General features: G+C 36.0%; 1 non-coding gene across 1 annotated transcript; it reads right to left on the bottom strand.

Moving 5' to 3' along the window:
- Positions 1–1,347: 1,347 nt before the first annotated feature.
- Positions 1,348–1,454, bottom strand: LOC143681806 (U6 spliceosomal RNA). Its single transcript, XR_013174864.1, has one exon. It is a non-coding gene; the product is annotated as a U6 spliceosomal RNA (small nuclear RNA).
- Between the last annotated feature and the right edge of the window lie 10,052 nt (positions 1,455–11,506).

The following is an 11,506-nucleotide window of genomic DNA, read 5'->3' as shown; positions in this document are numbered from 1 at the left end:
TGTGAAATATTTTGGCTCAAAAGAAGTGCATAGAAGTCAATGAAGCATGTGTTTCACTCAGATTTCAAAGCAAAGAAACATATCTAGAGATCTAGGTGAATCTTCTGTGAAAATGTTGGTTTAGCCCAAGAAATATGGACAGAATACAATGAACATGTATTTCTCCCATTTGTCAATGTTAAGAAATATGCTATTTTCACAGAGTTGTAGGTGAATGTTCTGTAAAAAGAATATATTTAAATATTTTTCACTCAAGAAAAGTCAATGAAACATGTATTTCCATAGTTTTCTATAATAAATAATATACCCATTTTGCAGAGCTCTCTGTGATGGTTCTATGAAAATGTTGTTTGTGACTCAAAAAACAACATAGAAATCAATGAAACATATATGCAACTCAGTTTTCTTTGAGCCTCTATTTATAACTTAGGAATTCTGTAAGAAGCTGAAGCTAAATAAACAACATAGGCTTATACGGCAAAATATACACTTTGGTGGGAAAGAGAAACAATTAAAATTTTTATTATACCATATCATGAGAGTTGTGATAGTAGGAGAAGAGGTGTACAGAAGCAGAAAAGAAAGGGACCTAACACCTATGTGACTGTGGAATGCCTTCCTGAGAAAGTGGCCTTCAGGTGAGAATTGAAGGAGGAGGAGGAGGAGGACTTAGCTAGTAAAAGAGCCTTGGAAGGAAGGTCTAGAGGAATAGAAAGGAAACACACACACAGTAAGTATAAGCTAACCTAGGTTTTGGAGAGTCATTTTCACCTTGGGAAAATATCCTGTTCAATTTCATTTCATCCTGCTTTTCCTACTTAACTATGTATCGTGGGAATACCTCCAAATCCAGTGGTATAAATCCAAGTCATTCTTTTTAATAGAATCACTGCAATGATACATATGTACTGCAATTTACTTAACCATTTCCCTACTGATGGGTCTGTCTGTTTCCATCATGAAAACGATGTTGTATAAACATCATGTTCTTACGTATACTGGAACTTTTGTGTCATAGAAGTGTTGTTGCTGGGCATAAAAGTATGTGTATTTTTTATTTTAATAGACATAACCAATTGTTTTCCCCAAATGCTATCATAGTTTGTACTTTTACAAATATGTTTGAAGGTACTATTTTCACAGCATCCCAACAGTAGTAGATATCACCATTTTCAACTATTATTAACTGCTATTTCATTGATACTTTATTTCAATTTCCCTTACTACCTTGGAGGTTAAATCTCCTTTCATATGCATGCTAGGGATTTGGATTTGGCTTTCTGTGAATTGCCTATTCATATCTATGAATTAAATATTTATATCCTTTTACCATTATGGTTTTTTTTTTTCAGTATGGAATGCTTCACAAATTTACATGTCATCTTTGCGCAGGGGCCATGCTAATCTTCTCTGTATCATTTCAATTTTAGCATATGTGCTGCCAAAGCAAGCACATTTTTATCATTATGTTTTAATGAATTTCTAAAAGGTATTTGGTTTGTCATATGAATGAAAATTTTAAAAATTTATTTCTCAGCAACTGATTTGGCTTATCATGTATTTGCTGTACAAAACTTTGAGTTTTTATTTAGTTAAATGTCTATTTTTACTTTTATAGGTCTTGGGATTCCTATATGATTAAAAAGTCTTCCCAACTCCTGAGTAAGTGCTGTTTCCTTTTATAAAATATTTCATACATTATTTTTTACATGTAAGTCTTTAACCCACTTGGAATTTTGTTTTAGGATTGTGTTAGTAGGAAGTCTAAGTTTATTTCTTCCAAATGAATAATAAATGCTCTGAAATTATTGTTGTTTAAAGCATCATTTTAAAACTGAATTGGAATTCTATCTTCATAACTGACTAAATTCTTACATATATTGAATCTATTACAGGATTTTCTATTCAATTTCACTGACCTTTTTGTCCATTACTGTGTCAATACCATACTTTTCTGATTAAAATGGCTTTATAAAATATTTTAATATCCATTTAGGCAAGCTCTCCTCTTCACTACTCTTGAAAATAGTTTTCTTCATATTCTTGGGCATTGATTCATCCATATTGACTTACATCTGTTATCCAAAGTCTTCATCCCTTCAACATTGGAATCCTAACTTGAATTCTTGAATTTCATTTCTTGTGTATATGAGTCAATAAAATCTCTCAGGCATTTGATCCAAGCATTCAGGTATACCAGGAGCATAAGACACATGAGTAAACATTTGAAGTTGATGGTGCCCATGGACCTCCAAGTGGAGATGTCTAGTAGGTTAGATAGTTGTGTCTGGAGGTCAGGAGAAATGTCTGGGCTGTAGAAAATGCATCCAGTTTCATCAGCATGTAGACAGTAATGTTGGCATTACCCTGGGAGTGAGTTGAATGCAAACACTGAAACCTAGAGAAATATCTAACTTTAGAAAATTATAGGAGGAAAGGAATAATTGGAGACGACTAGGAAATTTTACTTGAAGATAGGAGAAAAAGCAGAAGAATAAAATTTCATGGGAGTGTACAAGAAAGAGGGACTTGTTAACACTATAAAGCACTGCTGATAAGTTAAATAAAATAAGTTAAAAGTGCTCATCGATTTTAGGGACATGGGGGTCACTGATAATCTTGAAAAGAGCAGTTTCTATAAAGCAATAAGGGTAGAAAACAGATTTCAGAACCTCATGGGGATAAGTTGATGAGAAGAAACATTGAAACCAAGTCTACATGATTTATTCACAAAGTTTGCCTGTGAAGAAGAGAGGAGAAAAAGAGTAGGTGAGAAGGGATACATAGTAAAGATAGGGTCTAATGCAATAAAGATGTCACAATAATTAATGACAACAATCAGAGGGCAAAACTAAGTCAGCCATTCAAGTAAATGTGAACAAATATGGACCAAACCATTAATACTTAACAAATCAGAGTAAGACAACAACTTCTGTGGGCTTGGGTAAGGGCTGAACAAGAATCAGCGCATGGAAGTCAAGTTAGTCAGGTTCAAATTCTTGCTATGGCACTTAGTAATTTGAAGTTTCCTCATCTGTAAAACATGGGTAATCTTCCTTTTTGAGATAATCTGTATAAATATCCTTACCACACAGTAAAATGCTTCCTTTTTTCCTTCTTTTGTAGACTAAAACAAAGGAGCAAGAAGATGATCATATGAGTATAGAGATATGTAAAATGTAGACACCCTATAAATGAAAGAATTTTCATATTTTTTGCATTAAGCTATGTTCTATGATAATGTCAATACCTTATACCTTATACCACTTAAATATTCATTCTGTTGTTTCTTTTCCATTTCACAACAGCTCTATGAGATAAGTAGGGCAATTCTTACTCTTTGTTAAAGATAAAGAAACTGGGGCATGCTAAGGTTAGGGAGCAGCCCATCCTCATTTAGCTGTGGAGCATGGACTAGAAATGGTCTCTGGAGTTCAGGATTTTCTTTAGGATCCAGTTCAGGATTTATCTTTAGACAGATAAAAGCTAACTCCATATCAGTGGCATATCTAGAACAATGCTAAGTGGAAACTTATTTGGTTCTTATTCTTGAATTTTCAGAAATGAATACATCAGTTTAAATTTCTTTTAGCTGAATTTCACAAACAAAAAACAGTATGTGTTAAGTGTAGGAAATTTGAAAAATAGCAATAGTTTAAAAAAAAGGAAATGACTTCAGCCTAATCCCACAATCTGAAGATATTCATTGTTAAATTGTGATGACTTTACGGACATAAATGCACACACGCACATATGCATACGTGGTAAGTGTGTGTGCTGATAAGTGATTGGGGACTGCATCACAGAACCCCATACCTGCCATTCCAAGCAGTGGATAAGGATGCAGTCCCCAATCACTTATCACGAATGCATATGTGTGTGTGCATTTATGTCTGTAAAGTCATCACAGTTTAACAAAATATCCACAATGGGTGTGGAAGCCCACACCTGCCATTCCCCTTTCACACCCATTATGGATATTTTGTGATCACAGCCCTCTTTCCTGACTCCTAGTCGCTATTTCAGAATACCCTTCAACACTTGGACAGCCACTACCAAAACATTTCCAATGTTATCCCTAGTAAGTCTCGTTTCATACCTTGATTTTATACCCTCCACTAATTTTTTCATATGCATTTTCCCACATCAAGAAGAATTTTAAAAAAATTTTTGTATGACTGTTTAATATTCCTACAAATATACAGAAGCTCTAACTCTTATGTTGGATTTTCTACAAATTTTGCTATTATAAATAAAGGTGTGGTAAGCACCTTTGTGCTTAAACTTTTGACTGAAACCCTGATTATTTCCTAAGGAAATTTTCCAGGTTTCCTTAGAAGTGGGCTCACTAGACCAAGGACTGATAACATTTTTGTGATTGCTAATTTATTTAACAGAATAGCTTTCCAGAAAAATCAGGCCAATTTCATAGTTTCAATGAACCTTCACCAACATAGGATGCTAACATTTGGCTTTTTAAATAAAGCTTACCAATCTGCTGAGTGATAAAAAGGTTTATAATTTAGATTTGCAACTATTTTTTTAATTAACAATGTAAGTGGTGTGTTTTTTAGACAATATTTCAATTGGATGATAGTTTCATTTATTGATTTGTATGAATTATTTATATATTATGAATATAAATGCTATGGGCAATGTTATTTCCCAGTTTTGATCAAGCTTGTGGTGTTTTCTAATATATGAGATTTAATTTTTATATAGCCAAATGTGTGAATATTTTATTTTGTGATTCCTTTTATTTTTTTATGCTTAAAAAGTTCTTCCCCATCCAGAGAGAAGAAAAATATTTATCTAGGTTTACTTCTCACATTCTTCTAGTTCTAAGAACAATGAAACTCATCATGAATAAGAAACAATTTTTCAAGAAATCTATGTCTATGCCTTCTAAAATTTACCATGAGTAAGCCACCCTTTGGGGAAAGTAGCCTCCTATGTGCTGTGACTTGACTGAGAAAATATTCTTTCAAAATGGCAAACTCCTCACTCATCATTACATTACTAGAGATTTATTCTGTGAGTCCCTGTAGTCTCTTTGTTTTATAAATTCCCTCTTTAGTACTGAAAGGAATCATCTTAGAATACCTCTTAGCTCATGTATTCATTGTTGATTAACATTCCATGATAATTTGTTGTACATTTAATAACTCATTAGAGGGCGGGCCACGGTGGCTCAGCAGGCAAGGATGCTTGCCTGCCATGCCAGAGGACCCGGGTTCGATTCCCGGTGTCTGCCCATGTAAAAAAAAATAAAAATAAAAATAACTCATTAGAGCAGGGTCTCATAGGAATGGCACCTAAAACCTGTACTTCAGATGTTATGAGTCCAAAAGTTGAAAGAGGAGCAGACGGTAGAGTTTGAGAAATGACAAAGGTATACACTACTTAATGTATGACGTTACTTGGACCTGGAACTGATGGGATCATTGTCATAATCTGATGATTTGTTGCAGTTCTTACTCTAGCTTCAGAAGATGTGTGAACAGACTTTCAGGAATCCCTCTGATTCTATCATGACTTTTTAATAACTTCCACTCTTTACCATACCATTTGATTATGACAGGCTAAGACATTTTATATACTGCTACCACTCCACCCTCATATGCAAGCTCTATTTTATTGCAGGAGAATTTACTCACTTGTGCTTTCTTTTCCAGAAGCGTGTTTGCTTAATAAATAAAATAAAATAATAATAAAGCTACCATTTATTGAGCACTTAGGTTCATCTACTATTTACTCCTAGTAATCAACCCATGAGGTAGATATCCTTGTATTGGTTTCATAGATGAATTCCATGAAGGGTTCAGGCCACAAAGTTCTTCCTTACTTGTGTGTCTGTGGGACCTAGCACACAGTTCTGGTCCCATTAAAAAATAATTATTAAAAAAATTAATTATTGACTGATGTGAGTTAATATAATTATCATAATATTGCAAGGAAAATATAAATTTGTTGCATAAATGAGGGTTTGAGGGTTAGTTGTTCACATATGAAACTCATGCAGATGTTTGGCAGCCTGGCTGTTGTGACTGTAAAGGCCATATGCTTGCTGCTTTATCCTTCTACTGGCTTCTTTATGGGGTGTGGAAAGAACAATGAATTAGGAAGTGGGGGCCTGGGTTCTGGTCCTGTTGCCTTCACGAAGCGTTTAATTGATATTGGTCAGGATGCCTGTTTGGGGCCTTATTCACTTGCTGTGAATGAAAGACTTGGGAGAGAGGGTCTTGAGGTGCCAGCTCTAGAAACACTATAGTTTTACCTATGTGTTACCTATCATTGATCTGACAAATACCACACAATGGGTCAGCCTAAATTCAGGAATTTACTGTCTCACTTCAGAGGGTGGAAAATTTGCTTCCTCCTGGGTTCGGAAACATTCTGGTGCTAGTTTGACAGCACCCTTGGGGTTCTTTGCTTTCTCACATGGAAATGTCTTCTTTCTGTTATGGATACCTGCTGGCTTTTAGTTTCTAACTTCCTGCGGCTTTCTCTGACTCTGGCTTTCCATTTATTTCTCTTTCCAGGGCCTTGAGCAATCCAATTAGATATCCAGCCTCATTTAGTTGGGCCACACCTTAACTAAAAATACCATCTACCAGAGATCCTCCTTAGGATGGGTTCACACCCAAAGGAATATGGATTAGGATTAAGAATATGTATAAATTGGGGGTCACAATTTGATCTATGTCACTGTTTTAGTTTGTTGATGCTGCCAGAAATGCAACATACAAGAAATGGGTTGGATTTTATAAAGGGAATTTATTAAGTTACAAATTTACAGTTCCAAGGCCATAAAAATGTCCAAACTAAGGAATCCAGAGAAAGATATTTGACTCAAAAAGGCCATCAGAAAGGGATATGGCTGGCATCTGCTGGTCCTTTGGCTTCTCGGTTCCAACAGCTTCCCCAGAGGCATTATCTTTCTGCATCTCCAAATGTCTCTGACTGTGCCAGCTCTGAAGCTCTTTCCAAAATGGTTCCCCCTTAAAGCAGTCCAGTAATTGATGCCCATTGAATGGAAACCACCTAATCAAAAGGTCCCAACCACAATTGGGTGGGGCACATCACCATGGAAACGACTTAATGAAAAAGATCCCACCCAACAATGTTGAATCAGGATTGAAAAACATGACTTTTCTGGGGCTCACAACAGTTTTAAACTGGCAAAAAAAGCTAAGGTTATAGATAATAAATGGACACTGGTACTATTAACTAGTCATGTCAGTAATACATTTTATAATTGGTTTATAATTTATATTTAAGTTAATTTATAATTATATTCACATTTACAATTTATGCTCTTTAAACTAGGGTTCTCCAACTTGCTGGGATTGCCCACAGCCAGCCCTAACCTTCACTGGGGCCCATGGGGAATATCAAGAGTGATAAAACGAAATGAGTCTTTGTGCGCCTGGCCCCCATCAGCATTTACGAGATATCAAAAGTAGCAGTTCATGTTAATACCTTATATTTTTCCATAGAGAGGTGGTGAAGTGCAAATTCTGCAGCCAGGGTGCCTGGTTTATAACTTAGCTCCATCTTTTAGAGTGCTTTTTAGGTAAGAAATGCTAACTGTTGTATTAAGAACCTTTAAATGAAAACCAGCTCAGATATTATACAAGTTTATTTCTAATATAGAGCTGTAAGTGGTTTATCTGGTCGACTTCCTCACCTCTGATTATCATTCATGGACACTGGACCCTAACTTATGGCTCTGCCATTTTCAATGTGTGGCTTCCAAGGGTTCTGCACTTGTCAACATCAAGTTGGCAAAATGGGCAGAACCTGGAGAAATGCTCATGGGAATTTTTCATGGGTAAGTTCCAGCACATGTAACTCCTCTTCATATATCTCATTGGTTACAGCATAGTCATATAGCAACACCAAACTGCAAACAACACTGGAAAATATAGTCTTGTTTGGTGTGCTGAGCGTGTCACTAGTCTCAGTACAATCTGACTTTCTGATCTCCAAATATATATCCCATTTCTCGCCTTTCAAAGATTCATCCCCTCTCCAAGTGATCCAATATAGAGAGCTATTCACTCAGAAACCCCTGCCCCATGTCCTGCACTCCAGGTGATGTATATGGTCTGGTGACCTGCAAACAAAAAAGACAAGGTATCTGTTTGACCTCCTAACCCAATCCAATATCAATGGCGAGGCATGATGGATCAAATGCAATTAAAAAAAATCCTAATAGGAAAAGGAAGAAGTGCTCAGAAAGTAGTGTTCAACCGTCTGTGACACATGGCAGTTAAGAAATCCCAGAGGGCAGGTACTGGGAAGGCTCTTACCTGGAGGCAAGATTAGTTCCCTCATAAGACCTCCATTCTGCTCTTTGGAAGGAATGTTTTTGTTCAGTGTGCTCATGGCTGGTGACTCCACCCTCAGGGAAGTCCTTATCTGTCTATTATCCTCCCAGATTCATTTAAACTACGAGATGATGTCTTTTCTTTACTTGCAGAATGTACAGCTTTCAAGGCCCAGGTTCCAACAGTGAGAATGAGACCTGAGTGAGTTTTGTTTAAAAACTCCAATAGTAAAAGGCTTTTCTGTTCTTAACCTAGTTCATTGTTTGTTTGGCAAAAAAATTTCCTTTAACATTTTGTGGAATTCTGATCTGTTTCTTTGAGCTTTTTCATGTACCAGTATCCACTTTTACAATTCTTTACTGGACATAATTCTCAACATTTATTTTATCCTTGTTTCCTCACCCCAATCAACTTAACAGCAGTCAACTTGAATCATCTGAAATTACACACTGTTGGGGGAAGGTCATCCACTTAACCTCATCTTTCCTTCTGCATTGAGTCTTGTGGTTTTGTTGCTTGGAGTCTTTTTTCCAGTCTTCTGTCTCTTACTATTTGGGTTTTAGAAACACTCAGTGAAACCAGTGTTTTCCAACATCAGTGAAAGTAGATTGCACCTCACCTTGTGAATATTGTACCGTCTGCTCCTCCCACTTTGGTTTACCTTTGGCGGGAATTCACTACTCCCTGTTCTTGGAAATTTGCAATTCTCCTAACACTTCCCTTTATTTAAAATATTGCAAAACTTATATTCCTCCTGTGGACTACAAGGCAATTAATCTTTACTGGGTTAAATATTGAACATTTTTCAAGCCCACCTTTGCTTAGCCCATCAAAACTGATTGATATTAACTGATGGCCATGTAATCAATAAGAACAAACACTAATGAAATCACCCTGCCATCCTCTGATAAATAGCAGTCATCACATAGTTCAGAAATCACTTACATTAAAATTTCTTAGATTAGAATTCAAATGAAAAAAATTACAATTTATTAATTTAATAATTCATATAGAAAATCAGGAAAATTTATCAGAGGGCTGCAGTTCAAAAACACTAGGTTAAGTAATTTATCACCTGTTTTTTTAAGCTCTAAATTTTTAAAATCATTTCTCTCTGTGTGGGTGTGTGCATGGCTGAATGAGGGGGTGGGCGTGGTTGTTAGAGTCAGGTGTCAACTTGGCCAGGTGAAGATGCCTAGTTTTATTGCTGTGGACATGAACCAATGGCATATGAACCTCATCTGTTGCTGATTACATCTGCAGTCAGCTAGGAGGGGTGCCTGCTGCAATGAATGATGTTTGATTTAACTGGCTGGTGCTTAAATGAGACAGCACAACATAGCACAGCCCAAGCAATGCAGTGTACCTCACCTCAGCACTCACAGCTCAGCCCAGGCCTTTGGAGATGCAGAAAGGAATCACCCGGGGAAAATTGTTGGAACCCAGAGGCCTGGAAAGAAGGCCAGCAGAGATCACCCTGTGCGTTCGCATATAAGAAGGAACCTCAGTTGAAAGTTAGCTAGCTGCCTTTCCTCTGAAGAATTATAGTTAACTAAATAAATCCTCTTTTATTGAAAGCAAATCTGTCTCCAGTGTGTTGCATTTTGGCAGCTAGCAAACTAGAACGGGGGTAGGGGGGGAGGTTCCTTTAAGTATAATTGCTTACTTTAGGTTGGTCTTTAAATTTTTATGGCTATATAATCTCATATGCATCTTTTAAGAGGGTTAGGCTACATTTTAAAGATTGTTACCCTTAAGTTGGACTTATTTAGGGGAAAGATAACATGGAGATCTAACAAATATGTGAGTTTGAGTGTTGTGTGCCTTGAGTAATGAGACTATATCCCTCATTATCTTCCACTGAAGTCAAATATTTTAAAACTTGGATTGGAGATGGGATTTAGTATTCTTTTTGTATTCCAGACTATTCATTAGATTGAAGTTGATCTCAAATTTACAGGAATAAAATTCAGATGATAACAAACAGGTTATTTTCTGATATTAAACCTTCTTGTCAATAGACATCAGCTGAAATATCAATTTACTTTTTTCTGGACTATATATAAACCTTTTCTGAAATGTTCTGTGAATTCTTCAAAATTATGGGGTATTAATCAGGGTTCTCTAGGGAAACAGAACCGACAGGATATATTTACACATGCATATATGCACACACATAAGCAATGTGACATTTATTATAACAATTGCCTCGTGATCTTAGGAATTGGCAAGTCTAAACTCCTGTTGTGCAGGCAACAAGGTGGGAGCTCTGAAGGAGGTTTCATATTCTTCTATTTTGACAGTAGATGTAATCAGCCATTGATTCAATGACAGTGTTCATTGCTCTTTAATACAAATCAGAATTAAATTTAACAGTCAAATTTTAACATTTGTATGATTTGCTAATTATGAGCTAATTCAGTTTTATTTTTAAGCCACTAGAATTTCTCCATAAATAGAAATAGAAAATAAACTTGAAATTAAATTTGAAGTCCCTCCACTTTTCCTAACATAATAATTTAAATGTTGAGGCTCATACATACACATTTTCAAGATGTAGATTCTATATTTATTTCACAATTAATCTTTGAAAGTTTTTATTTTGGTAAAATGCATGGGATAAAATTTCCCATGGCAGTTTGATTTTAAAACATAAATTTATTACAAATATTTTCTGATTATTAAAGCCTGCAAACTCAAATTTAATACCCTTCCATTCTTTGGCAATTTTGAAGTAAATATTGTAGGTGATGGTTAAATTTATGTATCAGCTTAGTCAGGTTCTGCTGTCTAATTATTTGGTCAAGCAAGCTCTGGCCTGATTGTTAGTGTGAAGATATTTTATAGAGAGATTTGCATCTATGATTAGTTGATTGCATCTATGGCTGATTGCATGTACAACCAACAGAAAGATTGACATTCTCAATGAGAGGAGTCACTGCATCCAATCATTTAGAGGTCTTAAAGCTAGAACTGAGAATTTCAGCAGCTAGAAAGACAGATGTCTATCTCTATTTTCTCTAATCTTCTCTGCCTAGGGAATTCAATGCCACCTTCATCGGAGATTCCAACCTGCTGCTTTTCCAAGGGAACTCACTCCCACTGAGTTTCCACCTTGCAGCCTGCCCTTCCTGATTCCCACTTGTCAGTCTGCACAGTTGCTTGAGCCAATT

Source organism: Tamandua tetradactyla, chromosome 4 (genome assembly GCF_023851605.1).
Source record: "Tamandua tetradactyla isolate mTamTet1 chromosome 4, mTamTet1.pri, whole genome shotgun sequence".
In the NCBI taxonomy this organism is placed as follows: domain Eukaryota; kingdom Metazoa; phylum Chordata; class Mammalia; order Pilosa; family Myrmecophagidae; genus Tamandua; species Tamandua tetradactyla.
The sequence above is the reverse complement of the archived record's forward strand: the minus strand, read 5'-3'. Positions and strand labels throughout refer to the sequence as shown.